The 13,406-nt window shown below is 43.7% G+C and overlaps 1 long non-coding RNA gene across 1 annotated transcript in view; it reads left to right on the top strand.

Annotated features, from left to right (window-relative positions):
* Window positions 1–4,519, top strand: part of LOC127490997 (uncharacterized) — a 38,994-nt gene extending 34,475 nt beyond the window's left edge. The window contains exon 3 of the long non-coding RNA XR_007919419.2: window positions 3,633–4,519. This is a non-coding gene — a long non-coding RNA (uncharacterized lncRNA). The remainder of the gene's footprint in view (window positions 1–3,632) is intronic.
* The last annotated feature ends 8,887 nt before the right edge of the window (window positions 4,520–13,406 follow it).

Here is a 13,406-nt window from a genome sequence, read left to right as displayed (position 1 = left end):
ACAGTGAGAGAGAGAGAGACAGAGAGAAAGGTCTTCCTTCTGTTGGTTCACCCCCCAAAATGGCCACTACAGCCGGAGCTGCGCCGATCCGAAGCCAGGAGCCACACGCTTCCTCCTGGTCTCCCATGCGGATGCAGGGTCCAAGCATTCAGGCCATCCTCCACTGCCTTCCTGGGCCACAGCAGGGAGCTGGACTGGAAGAAGGGCAACGGGGACAGAGCTGGTGTCCCAACCAGGACTAGAACCTGGGGTGCTGGCGCCGCAGGCGGAGGATTAGCCTAGTGAGCCACGAGTTTTAGAGATTATTAAGGTGTCTTGCTTGGATCTGTGGTAGGATAGCCAGTGAATGAGGGAGCTGAAATTTGATTCCAGGCCCTTGGAGACTCTAACCCTAGTACTCTTTCTTCCCCATCAGGTTAATTGTTTCTTCCAAGTTCACATATAATGGTTGGTTAATAAGAATTGTCCTCCAGGGTGACTAATTACTTATACATACATAACTAGATAGACATCTTTTTCCTCTGCTAAGAAAATGGAATATTTTGGATTCAGGTAACTTGCAAAAAATTTAAACATACAACCAAAATGATTGCCACAAGGTGGCATTCCTTTCAGCGGAAAAAGAAAATGAGAACCTGCTGCAGTCTATCAGAAATGTCTTACTATCTTCTGCATTACACGAGCTAGGACTGTTGAACTGCGAAAATGCAGACTAGAGACTTCAAAATGAGTAATACTCAGTCTGGTCCACTGAGGGCTCCTATTGGAAAGATATTTCCACTAGTAAAAGCTCTGATGCTCTGACTTTCAGTCTCTCTTAGCAACTGTAACTTACGCTTGTCTGTTTTTAAAAAATTTATTTATTTATTTATTTGAGAGGCAGAGTTACAGAGAAGGGCTTGGAGAGGCATCTTCTATCTGCTGGTTCACTCCCTGAAAGGCCACAAGAGCCAGGGCTGAGCCAGGCTGAGACCAGGAGCCAAGAGCTTCATCTGCATCTCCCACTTGAGTGGCAGAGGCCCAAACATTTGGGCCATCTTCTGCTGCCTTCCCAGCTGCATTAGCAGGGAGCTGGATCAGAAGTAGAAAGGCTGGGATCTGAACCAGCACTCCCATTTGGGGATGCTGGCGTGCCAAGCAGAGGCTTAACTAGCTGGACCTCAACACTGGCCCCAGTGCTTGTCCTTTTGATTCATTTCTTTGTCTCCCTGACCTTCATATTGTTGTCTACTATTCTCCAGGGAAACAGAGCAATTATATTACCATGTATAGAACAATTATATTACCATGTATTAGCTCACCTGTTTATGCAGCTGAGAAATCCCATAATCTGCTTATTGCAAACTGGAAACTCAGGGAAGCTCATGGTGTCATTTCAAAGGACAGACAGTGAGCCAGTAGAGTGTATTCCTATCTCAGTCTAATGTCTTAAGAACCAGGAGTATTAAGGTGGGGTAGTTGATATAATAGCTCAAGAAGACAGGCAGGGAGGGACTATAACATTCTCCTGCCTCCTTTTTTCTGTTCAGGCCCTTGAAATATTGGATGGTGTCCACCTACATTGGGAAGGGCAAACCATCTGACTTAGTCTACAAATTTAAGTACTATCTACTGTTTTGAATAGCTCTACAGATGCATCAGAATTTGAATTGGTTATTAGGCATTCCATGGTCCATTCAAGTTGACATATAAAATTCTCTATCACATCTGCTAATACAAAATAGTGAAGTTGCTGCTTTAGGTCTGTTTTTCTCTTTACAACCTTAATGACCTTTTAAGTTCATCCACCATCTACTTACCTCATGGATGAAGACTTCACAGTAGTTTGTGTCTGCAATAGAAAGAATAATTACCACTATCTGTTTTGCAAGGTCATTATGGTTGTTCAACTATACCTATTGCTGTGACTTATACTTTCACCAGAAATGCTGGTTTTTGAGAATATTAGTTAATATCTGTGGGGAGCAACTGAGACTAGACTAAGTTACTGGAATTAAGACTTATTCTATGCATCTGCTCTCCCACAATATGGCGCTGGGGAGGAGTAAACTTCTACGCAGCTGCCTCTCGCCAATTTGACTGATAAGCTGCAGGAGCTGATCCTGCTCCTGATTGGAGGAGAGCAGCGTGCTTGGCGTGTGGGCAGCAGAGTTGGGATTGTTGGAAGAGGACTATAAAGGAGGAAACAACATGCACCAGGAACATCTGAAGGAACACCTGAGCAGCCCCCGAGAGAGCGAGAGAGCCAGCGGGTGGTGTGCCGCTCCCCCGCGGAAGCGGGGATAGCGGCGGGGGGGGGGGGGGGGCGCCCCTCCACGGAGGTGGAGGGGCTGGCAGCCAACCCGGGAAGGACCAGCAGCAAACCTGGGAAGGGCCGAGCAGACAAAAGAACAGCGCAGGGTCCAGTGTCGTTCCTCCGCGAATGGGGGAGCGACAAATATCACTCCTTGTAACACACATTTGTAAAATTCAGGTACTCTTTTATTACCTGATGGCCAGTAATGATTTTTATTTTGAGAAAGATTACTGTTATCATAAAAAAAATGGTTTGAGAAAAGAAGCATAAACTTTTAAGTATTTTCTTCCACTAAGCTCACTTTGGCATAGATTCTCAAACTTTGTTCCACCGAGTATCCAGGATACCTGTGAAGAGCCCCAGGGATGATGGCAGGGAAGATCAGAGATACGCACAGGTGCACAGGCCCTCACCTGCTTAACCAGAGCCACTCAGCTGGAACTTGCTTTGTATTTCAGGCTCTAGGTAAACTTTCATTTGAGAAAAGAATTCTGCTCCCAAAGTTTAGAAACCACTCATATACTGAAGGGTTGAGAGAAGGTGATTTCTTCCCACACACAGAGAAGTTGAAGGGTAGGTTAGGCCACACCTATGGTCTTCCATACTTGGGCTTCAGTTAATTATTTTTTCTTTAAATGATAAATTCATAAAATCCTACATACATGTATTTATTCCTTAATTGAAAAATGTGCCCACATCAAAGAGTCACACATTGGTATACATGGATGTTGCGTTCTGGTACTGCTGGAGATACCATACCTACACATGGTCAAGTCCTTTGTGTAAAATGATTCTGTATTTGCATATAAACTAGGTATATCCTCCCTTGTTCTTTAAATCCTCTTTAGATTTCTTATAATAGCTCATGTGATATGAATGCTGTGTAAATAATTGTTAAGATATTGTTTAGGGAAGAGTGACATACAAATACAATCTGTACCTGTTTGGTGTGAACAAAATTCTCTTTGAGATACTTTCTATGCCTGCATGTTTGAACCATGGATTTGGAACCCTTGGATACAGGGGTCCTACTGCATTTATTGCTGGATAGAATCTGCAATTTTGGGTTCCAATGAGTAATCATGTCCATTAAGACAAACATAAGTGATATGTGAGTGGGAGTTTTGAAATAAATTAGGAAGGGACCTACACCATACAGGGCATTTATGGTGCACTCTTCATTCCTGAGGATGTCAGTAGGGTTTTCTAGCTCTTCTCATATTTCATGCTTCTCTGGAAACTTCTAATTCAATCTATAAAAACATAGTTTTCCTCTGGATAAAGATTCCTCTGGTTTACCAGTTTTTTCTCTGCCTTACTTTTGTGTTCTGTTTAGCAAAGACAGATGTCTGCTGTCCTGAGAAGGTGGAGGAGGGTCCTTGGAGACTCCTGAAATGCGTCGCTACCCTCTTTCCAGATATCCTCAGCTCACTTGTTCAGAGGTGACACAAAGATCTGCAGCTTTGAGTGAATGAAGTGTTTCTCTCTCTGTGTGAGTATTTTTCCCTCTCTCCTGTGTCTTCCCATGGGTTTGTTCTCACCCAAGTGCTGCTAATGTTTGCTTGACATGATGATGTGTATAGTCAGCACATAGCCTGACAGTATCCAACCTAGCTGTGCTTGCCACTGAGTGCAGGACTTATTTCATTTCTCTCCCCATTTGGACACATGGGGATCCTGCCACTCACTCCCCCTATAAACGCACACAGCAACCAAGGAAGCTTTTTCCCTGGCTCCTTTACATGGAGCCATAGTGAGCTAGTGGGTGACAGCTTAGCGGAAGGCGCAAAGTCCCCCATGTGGAGTTGGGCTCATTAGCAGCTCATCTTTTCAGACCCCTCTGCACAGGGATCACATCTTGGTAGGCAGAGAGGCAGGGCTGGATCAGAAGCAAGTCGGGCCCCAGATTATTTCTGAGCATTGCTCCTGGCAGAAAAGCTCTACACTCGACCTCATGCAGCAGCCTGCAAATTGGCCTTCAGAGTTTTCTCCATGCTTCTAGGAGAAACCAAACACATTGCAATTAAGGCTGGGCCAGGCATTCAATTATCCTGTTGCTTTTCTGCTTCCTTGGCTGCCCTGGGGTGAAGGGAGTCCCTTTGCAGCCACAGGGGCTCCCCTAACTTGATTGCTCTGCTAGGAGGGACACACCTGCCATTTGAGCCTTGGAAAAGACAAGGCTTTCCAGGCAGTCTTTAAATGTTTCTGACTTCAAGCTGTGAAGATGGGCCCTCTTTCCTCATGGACAGAGTGGGGAAGAGGGTAGCCCTTTGTAAGGATAACTGATTGACATTGTGTCTTCAGAGATTCATTTATTCACTTAGTGAATATTTGCTGGGGGTTCACTCTGCTATAAACTGTTGTAGGCACATTGTGGTATTCATCAGTGAACAAAACAAGAATTTGTTCTCCTAGCATCTTGTTTTGGCTACTAGGTATATAGACACATCCAGAAGGGAATACTGACGATTGCCTTACCCAGACACTCCCAGGAGCTTCCTCCCAGTCTCCCATGTGGGTGCAGGGTCCCAAGGACCTGGGCCATCTTGTACAGTTTTTCTAGGCCACAACAGAGAGCTGGATTGGAAGTAGAGCAGCCAGGACTAGAACCAGCGCCCATATGGGATGCCGGCACTGCAGGCGGCGGCTTTACCTGCTATGCCACAGCACGGGCCCCAGACTGGGTCTTGTTTGCTTGGGTTTCTCTGTAAATCAGTTTCTAGCACAAAGCAGGTGCCCAGAATGTAGCTGTGGACCAAATGAATGATTGTGAGCTTTTAAATAAAAGGGATTATACGTTTTATGGCTTTATATTCCCATTGCTTAGGTGAGTCTGTGTATAATAAGTGCTCAAAACGTTTGCTAAATGCATTGGTTCAGCAGATTAGGGGTTTAGCTATAGTCTTAAGAAGTAGTAGTTTTATGGAAAGCAGTAAGTTTAAGTATCCCCCAAATGAACATATTTCTTTTAAAGCAGTTTTAAGAAACCGAATGCCCTTGCCTTCTGGAAGGAAGAGAGTAATTTTTATTTTGTGCCTAGTGAGAAATAAGATATTCTTTTTGGCTCTTTTTTCTTTCCCCAAACCAATGCTTCCATTTTCAATACTGGACCAGTTGTCTGGAAGTGAAATTAAGCTGAGGGCTGAATTCCTATTCTGGAGCTTCCAGTCCATGTTAAGAGAACAAAATTTGGATTTCTGGTTTCGAACCCCTAGGTTGCTGGAGGTCAGGTGTGATGAGGAGGCAGCCATGCAGGGCTGGGGGAACAAGTTTACTCAGTTTCATTGCCATGACGGTGGCCACGGCTGGTTGGCTGACACCAGAGCATCCAAAAATGATGTTCTTGTGTAGCCACAGAGCCATGGAGCGATCACAAGGCTCCACTGTTTTGCAAGTGAAAGAAATGGAGACCTAGGAAGGGGAGCTTTCTTGGGTAATGTTGGTTAGCTGTGAACCTACAAAGTGGTTTTCTAGAACCTAAGAGGCATTCTCTGTATTTCAGAATACTTCCTAGTTAGCCACAAACCATTGAACAATTTCCTATGATCTTCTTGAGGATAAAGCCCATCTTCTCTTCCCGACTACCTTTGTGATCAAACTACCTTTCTTGAGCTCAGTCCATCACAGGTATACCAAGAGCAACAGAGAAATCATTCCCATGAGCTCCTCCAGGCATTGAGGTCCCTGTCCAAGGCTGAGTGACTGAAAGGTTCTGAGTCACTCAACTAAGGGAGTGATTCTCGCTCAGAAACACTGGACTCAGATTATACCCCATCTCAGTCTGGGTTCCCTGAAGAACAGACCATGAGACAAGGATTCAAGTACAAGAATTGTATTTGGGAGGTGATTCCAAGAGGCACCTGGAGGGCATTGGTAAAATGAGACTGAGATAGCCAGGCTTTATTAGCAGGTGCCTACCCCAGCTAGCTTCCACACTGGGCTCCTGGAGCTTAATCCCCAGGGGAACTCAGGGAGCCTGTGTGAAACTCACACTGCAGAATTATTGCACCCAAAGGCAAGGGAGCTGGGACTTCTACACACCAGCTCTCAGCAGTACTGCTTGATAGCTGTTGAGGGAAGGTGGTGGCAGTCAGCCCTTAGGCACTTCCAGCAAGCCCCAATAACAGTCTTCTCAGAAAGAGAAGCAGAGGCCAGTGGCTGAAACCAAGCAATCTTATAGTAACATGGTATCTTGGCTTCCTAGTAATTTCTATTATTTTTCTGAGACTCAAATTTATTTATAATCTGGAGTTCAGAAGTTTGAAATCCAGGTGATAAATGGATCTATTCTTTCTGGAGATCTTAGGGGAATAAACCATTTCCTTTATTTTTTTCAACTTCTAGAGACAGGGGTGGGGAACCTTTTTTTCTGCCAAGGTCCATTTGGGTATTTATAACATCATTCACGGGCCATAAAAATGATCAACTTAAAAATTAGTCTGCTGTAGATTTATTGATTTTTGAGTCCTGCTTGTGGCTGCTGGGCAGGGCCGGACAAAATGATTTCACCCACTTTATATGGCCTGCAGGCCAGCTGTTCCTCACCTCTGTCCAGCAGCGTAGCATCTTCTCTGTCCACTTCCATGTCCTTCTCCTCTTTTGGCTCTGACTCTTCTGCCTGCCTTTTATGATGACATTGGGCCCACCCAGATCACCCAGAGGAATCTTGCCATCTCAAGACCCTTAATCATATCTACCAAGTCCCTGCCTATCTTATAAGGCAACATATGCAAAGGTTGTAGACATCTTTGAAAGACTGTTATTCACTCTGTTACACAGGGCCTGAGGCTGGCTCACCTTTATCTTGGGCAGGAGGGTGCTATTGGGAAGGTGCAATAGATACTGACCAACAAATAAGTAACACATTTCATCTACCAAGAAACATTTTCATACTTGGTTTAAAAACAAAGCCAGGGCAGGCATTTGCACTGCACTTCAGATGCTGCTTGGGATGCCTACATTCCATATCAGGGTGCCTGAGCTTGAGTTCCCAGTCTCCTCCCAATTCTAGCTTCCTGTTAGGGAGGCAGCAGGTGATGGTTAAGTAGTTGGGCCCCTGCTACCCATGTGGGAGACCTGGATTGAGTTCCTGGCTTCTGGCTTCAGCCTGGCCCACCCCCAACTATGGCAAGGATTTGGAGGGAATGAATGAATGGTAGGTGGGAGCTCTCTGTTTCTGTTTTTGTCTCTCTCTGCCTTTCAAAGACATAAACTAGAAAATAATAATTATAAAAGCAAAGTCAGGTGAGGAAAGCCAAAAGACTATGTGTCTTTGATCAGAGCCTTGGGAAGGGTTTGAGACCCAGTCCAGGAAGCCTTTGGGAGTCTATTAAAGATCTCACAGGATTTCCACACTGAGTTTACATCCCTCTCACCATTTTCAGCTTGTCTGGGGCACTTCCCACTGATAATTTGTTTGCCCCCACTTCAATCACCACCTCCAAAACCAAACACTTGGCGTCCAGATCAAATGTTCAGTGCACAATCATAGTTCTCTAAATATTTAGTGCAAGAAGAGAGGGAGGAAAAGAACGCAGATAATGATGAGGCCTGGTATGTTTGTGTTTGCATTCAGCTCCCCTGTGCGTAAGCCAGAGTCTTTATGCAGAAGTGAGGGACACAGTGTGATGACTTTGGGCCAACTCTGAGCACACATAATGAATTAATCATGTTTCTCTTGTGATGCTGATGTATAGGTCACCGAAGGTGGGAAGGGAGAGCCAGGGTGTCCCAGCCCCTGACTCATCCTGTACTTTGCTGCAGCCCAGGACAGGTGCAGCCCAGGACAGGGGCAGAGCTGATTTGGAGCAAAATGCTGAGTCTATGCTGTTGTGGGTTAAGCTCTCCCCATGGGCTGGTGTGTCCTGAATGGTTGGGTTTAGGCTGCAAGGCAAAGCTGCTATTATGTTTGCTCTGTGAACAAATCATAAAAGTCATTTCCTCAAATGACCTGTCTTGACAGAATTCCTGCACAGTCAGAATAAAGGCAATGTGCCTCCCTTGATGCCTTTGGTTCTGGTGCCAAGCTTCTAAGCCCCTCTGTGGCTTGCACACAGTACTCCCCCCCTCATTCTCTGCATTCATCACCATCAATCATCCTCCAAACTTGACCACTGTGATCCCGTTCCTTCTTAAGGAGCTAAGAGAAATATGCCTCAGTTGTGTGTGTGTGTATGTGTGTGTGTTCTTACTTATAAACAGAAAGCTGTGCTGTCCAAATATCAAATTTTGGCTAATGATAGTTTCTTTTAAATATAACATTGTGGGTAGGAGGCAAAACTCAAAGTCCCCATCAACCTCTCATGCCCCCCACATCTCCCACCAAAACAATTATTCACCTCTGTTGCTGATTATTTTTGTGATCCCGGCTCTGAGCTAGTACATGGAAAAGCTTTCTTAGAAATAAAAAATTAAAACTAGTACACACTTTTCCAGTTACTTTTTTTGGTGAAAACTGCAATTTTATTTTTCTTACTGCTAGGATTCCCATGATACCTCACGAATGCCAGCAAGGCTCAGACGTTCAGATTTGCTCCAATCGTTTGATTCAAGGAAAACTAAAAAGGAGATGAAGACCTGGGTCATCTTGCTCATGCCACACTGCAGGCTGGGTGCGGACCCGAGTGATGACCAAGAATTCCTATTCCATCTCATGGTTTGCAAAAATGTTTTTTGAAACCAAGACCCCTGGCCTGGCAGAGAAGGTGCTGCATCAAACCAAAGCATGTTTTTTCTTCTCAAAGTACAGGCAGAGATGTGAGAGTGTAAGAGGGGCTTATGTGAGGCTTCAGTGGAGATGGACAACTACTCACCTTTGTCACAAGTCCTTATGGTCCCTGAAAGGTCCCTGAGGTTCCAATTTGTGTGTGGTGTAGCCAGAGATGATGCATTCATCTCAACTTTGCCATTTACCACTTCTGTGAAAATTTAAGTACATTTGAATGTTCTCAGCTTGGAACCCTGCAGAGTGGGATAAAGCTCCCTGAAGGATCCGGAAGCCTGAGTGTTGTCCTGTGACATGGCAGCTCTCAGGATAAGCATTGCAGCCCAAGCAGGTGGCTACACTGTGCTGTCCCTCTAATGGCTCCCCTTCTGCACTTGGGATGAAGTGTGAGTACTTACTGTGTGGCTCAGAGGCTCTGAAGACCCCCAGTGAAATTCGGCTTCTTAACTCCCATCACACTGAAATTGTATGGTCCTCATTTATCTTGTCTACATGTGCAAAACTCCTGGAAGGAAGGGATCCTGTTTCTCTCACTCACAGCATTATCCTCAGGGCTTAGCAGAGTTCCTGACACACATTAGATGAGCAGTCATTGTTTGTAGGAAAAATGCATGGCATCAAATAAATTCCTCCTTCAGTTGACTGGTCCCGTAGACAAATGCCTAAATTCAGGGTGATTTGGAGAAGCTTGGATCGCTGGCCTGGGTCAGACCATAACTTTGTCAGATGTGTTTTGAACCTAGATGCCCCTGCTGTGCTTAACTCTGTGACCTTGGTTAGGGAAGAAACAGTGTAGTGTGCTAGCAAAGGACATAGAAGCTGGCATTTCTGCTTGGTTTATATAAGTGCGTGAAATGGGCAGCACCTGCTTTTAGGCTGTGTCTTCACCACATGTGGGTTGGTGAACAATGGCAGAGGTTTCTTTTCTTTTTCTGGAGCAGGTGAGTTCAAGCTAGAGGATATCGTTCCCCTAAAAGCTGAAGAGCACCTGCTGCAGACCATTAGACCCATGGAGGGACAGAGTGCATGAACGTGCTGCTTCGCCACCCTTGCAGGTGCCCTTCTAAGCTGCTGACTCCTGTGCTCAAACAAAGTGCTGAAGTGGGGATACAATGTCCCTGCAAGATGTGATCGACTTCTGATGTTCCTGAGACAGCAGAAAGCCGACCTATGACACCCAGGATCCATTAGGTGGCTGTATTGCATTTCTTTCCATCAATGGATATCTTCTCCCAATGCAAGCTGTGAGCTCAGCTGCTCCCCAGAATCCGTCCCTCAACTGTGGGGAGAACAAACACCAGGAAAACCAGACTGAGGCTTCCTCACTCAGATCTGCGTGGTGACCACTGTTGTACGTTTAGTACACCTGTCTGCCAGGCAGTATGACGATGTGTTGGAACCTTCTTGTGGAACACAGCTGGGGCTGAACCTGTCTTCCAGACTCCATGGTGATTCCATGGCCTGATGCAGAGGCACAGAGCAAGTTCATGGCGGGGGGATTCTAATGCTTGTCCCATATCTTACACTAATTTGAGATAACTGAGATTGTATTCTGTATCATGGCTCACTGGGATGGAGTCTCTTTCCTATCCCATTGGCTTTGGGCGTAGTCAGTTGACTTGCTGTGGCCAAGGAAGATGGACATGACAGGATGCTACCAAAACAGAGGCTCTGTTGCTGCCACTGATCATTGTTGTTCTGCTTTTGCGAACTCCATGAGAAAAATATGCCTTGAGTGGCTACTGCAGACCGCCACAGAACTTCTGGTCCACCTGCACTCTTGTGAACAAGTGAATGTTTGTCATTGCAAGATACCGTGTTTTGAGATTGTTTGGTACTTGACATTATTGCAGCAATATCTGATTAGCATAAAGAGTTTCAAGTTCCTTAATTAATTATTCTTGAATTTCTCTTTTGGTGTGAGGTATGATTTTACTGTGTCTGATGAATCTGACAATGTTGTACATTCATGCAATCACCAACAAGCAATTGACTCTTTTCTATCACCCTCGAAAGCTTTCTCAAGCCCTTCTCCAGCTTTCTCTTTCTGAGAGCAACCACATCCTGTTTTCTAACGCTGTCATTTAGTTTGCCCATTCCTGAGTTTCACCCAAATGGAATCATACAGCATCCTCTCTTTGTGTCTGATTTTATTGATCAATATCATGGCTTTTTAGATCATCCATGTTTGTATCAGCAGTGTATTCTTCTGATTGCTGACCTGCTTTCCACCCTATAAATACACCACAGTTTGTGTTAGATCTACCTAATGCTAACCATTTGTGCTAATTCCATATTTTGGCTATTGTGAATAAAGGTGATTTATTTTCAATATAAGTGTTTCTCCTTAGTGTATATCTGGAAATGGTATTACTGGGTTATAGGGCAAAATGTTTTTCAAACTGGATATACCATATTACCCCAATCAACAACGTATTAGAGTTCAGTTCCTTCTACCATTGTCTTTTTAATTTTAACTCTTTGGGTAGCATCTCACTGTGGTTTTAGGTTTTCTCTGATGAACAGTAGTGGTAAGAATCTTTTCATGTGCTTATCTGCCATTGCTAGATCTTTATTTAAATGATTTTTCTATTTCTGATCTTTGCCCATGCTTTAAATTGGGTTTTTGGTCTTCTTGAATTGTAAGGTTTTTTTATTTATATATTTATTTGAGAAGCAGAGTTATAGACAGAGAGAAGGAAAGACAGAAGGAAAGACAGAGAGAGAGAGGTCTTTCATCTACTGGTTCACTCCCCAAACGGCCACAACAGCTGGAGCTGAGCCGATCTGAAGCCAGGAGCCAAGTACTTCTTCTGGGTCTCCTATGTGGGTGCAGGGGCCCAAGCAGTTAGGCCATCTTCCACTGCTTTCTCAGGCCATTAGCAGAGAGCTGGATCAGAAGTGGAGCAGACCAGACTAACTGGCGCCTATATGGGATGCCGGTGCTGCAGGCAGTCTTAACCTATATGCCATAGTGCCAAGCCCTGTGGAAGTTCTTAACGTGTTCTAGATATAAGTCCTTTATCATATATATGCATTATAAATCATTTCTTGTAAATTATTCTATCAATAACTAGAAACCGAGTGTTAAAATCTTTGTTATATCAGTTTTTGCTTTATGTTTTTATGTCTGTTATTTGATATATCTGTTAGGATTTCTCATGTCTTCTATAAGAATTTCTTATTCTATCATTATAAAATTCCTTTTTTATTTCTTGCAATACTTTTTGCCTTGAAATTTACTTTTGCTGATATTAATAAAAGTATGCCAACTTTCTTTGCTTTCTGTTTGCAAGTTAGATAATTTTCCCTTATTTTTAACTTCAATATATTTGTGTGATATTCAGAGGATTCTCTTTAGACAGCATAGCAAATAGCTGTCTAAAAAACTATTTCTTACATTTTTTGTCCTGTCAGATACTCTCTGCATTTCAATTATATTTTTTCTATCAAATTTAATGTAATTACTGTTGTTACTGAGTTTGTCTTCTTAATGTTCATTTTCTATTTTTCCCATCTGTTCTTTTTTCTTTTGCTTCTCCTGTCTTCCTTTCTTTGAATAAATCAAGTATTTTTCCCTGTATTACATTTAGTTTCTTCTCTTTATTTTCTTGATCTGGTTTATAAAAATATTTAAATGATCACAATGTATTTTCATTTGATGTATTTCTTCATACACACTACAGAATTTATAAGAAATAGAACTAAATGTACTCCCTTCTTGCCCTTTATGTTTTTGCTGTCATATATTTTACTTTTGGATGCTATAAACCTATAATATACTTTCATTATTTTTGTTTTAGTCAATGAATTTTATCTTTTTTTAGATTCTTAAATTTATTTGAATATCAGCATTACAAGGAGGGAGGGAGGGAGGGAGGGAGGGAGGGATCTTCCATCTTCTGGTTCACTACCCAAATGGCCATGAGAGCTGGGTCTGGCCCAGGCTGAAGCCAGAAGCCAGGAGCTTTATCCAGGTCTCTCAAATGGGTGGCAAGAACCCAAGTACATGGTCCATCATCCACTGCCTTCCAGGCACATTAGCAGGGAGCTGGATTGGAAGCAGAAAAACTGGGACATGAACTGACATCCACGTGGGGTCCCGGTATCACAGGCCACAGCTTTACCCACTACAGCACAACACCAGCCCTGGTTGATAGATACAAAAGCAAAATTAACATCTTATGATTTAGTTAATTTACTAATGTATTTTATGTTTACCCTTGCTGGTATTCTTCAATCGCCATTATGGATCTAATGATATTTTGGGTGTTTTCCCCCAGCCTGCAAAATGTCTGTCAGCATCTCTTGTGGCTCAGGTCTGTAGAGGAGTCTTCCTTTTCCCATTGCTCTAGTGGATGAAGCAGCCTTCCATCTCTGTTCTAG

The sequence above is a fragment of the Oryctolagus cuniculus genome, chromosome 11 (assembly GCF_964237555.1).
Source record: "Oryctolagus cuniculus chromosome 11, mOryCun1.1, whole genome shotgun sequence".
NCBI lineage: Eukaryota > Metazoa > Chordata > Mammalia > Lagomorpha > Leporidae > Oryctolagus > Oryctolagus cuniculus.
Note: the sequence above shows the minus strand (reverse complement) of the source record. Positions and strands in the feature narration are given on the sequence as shown.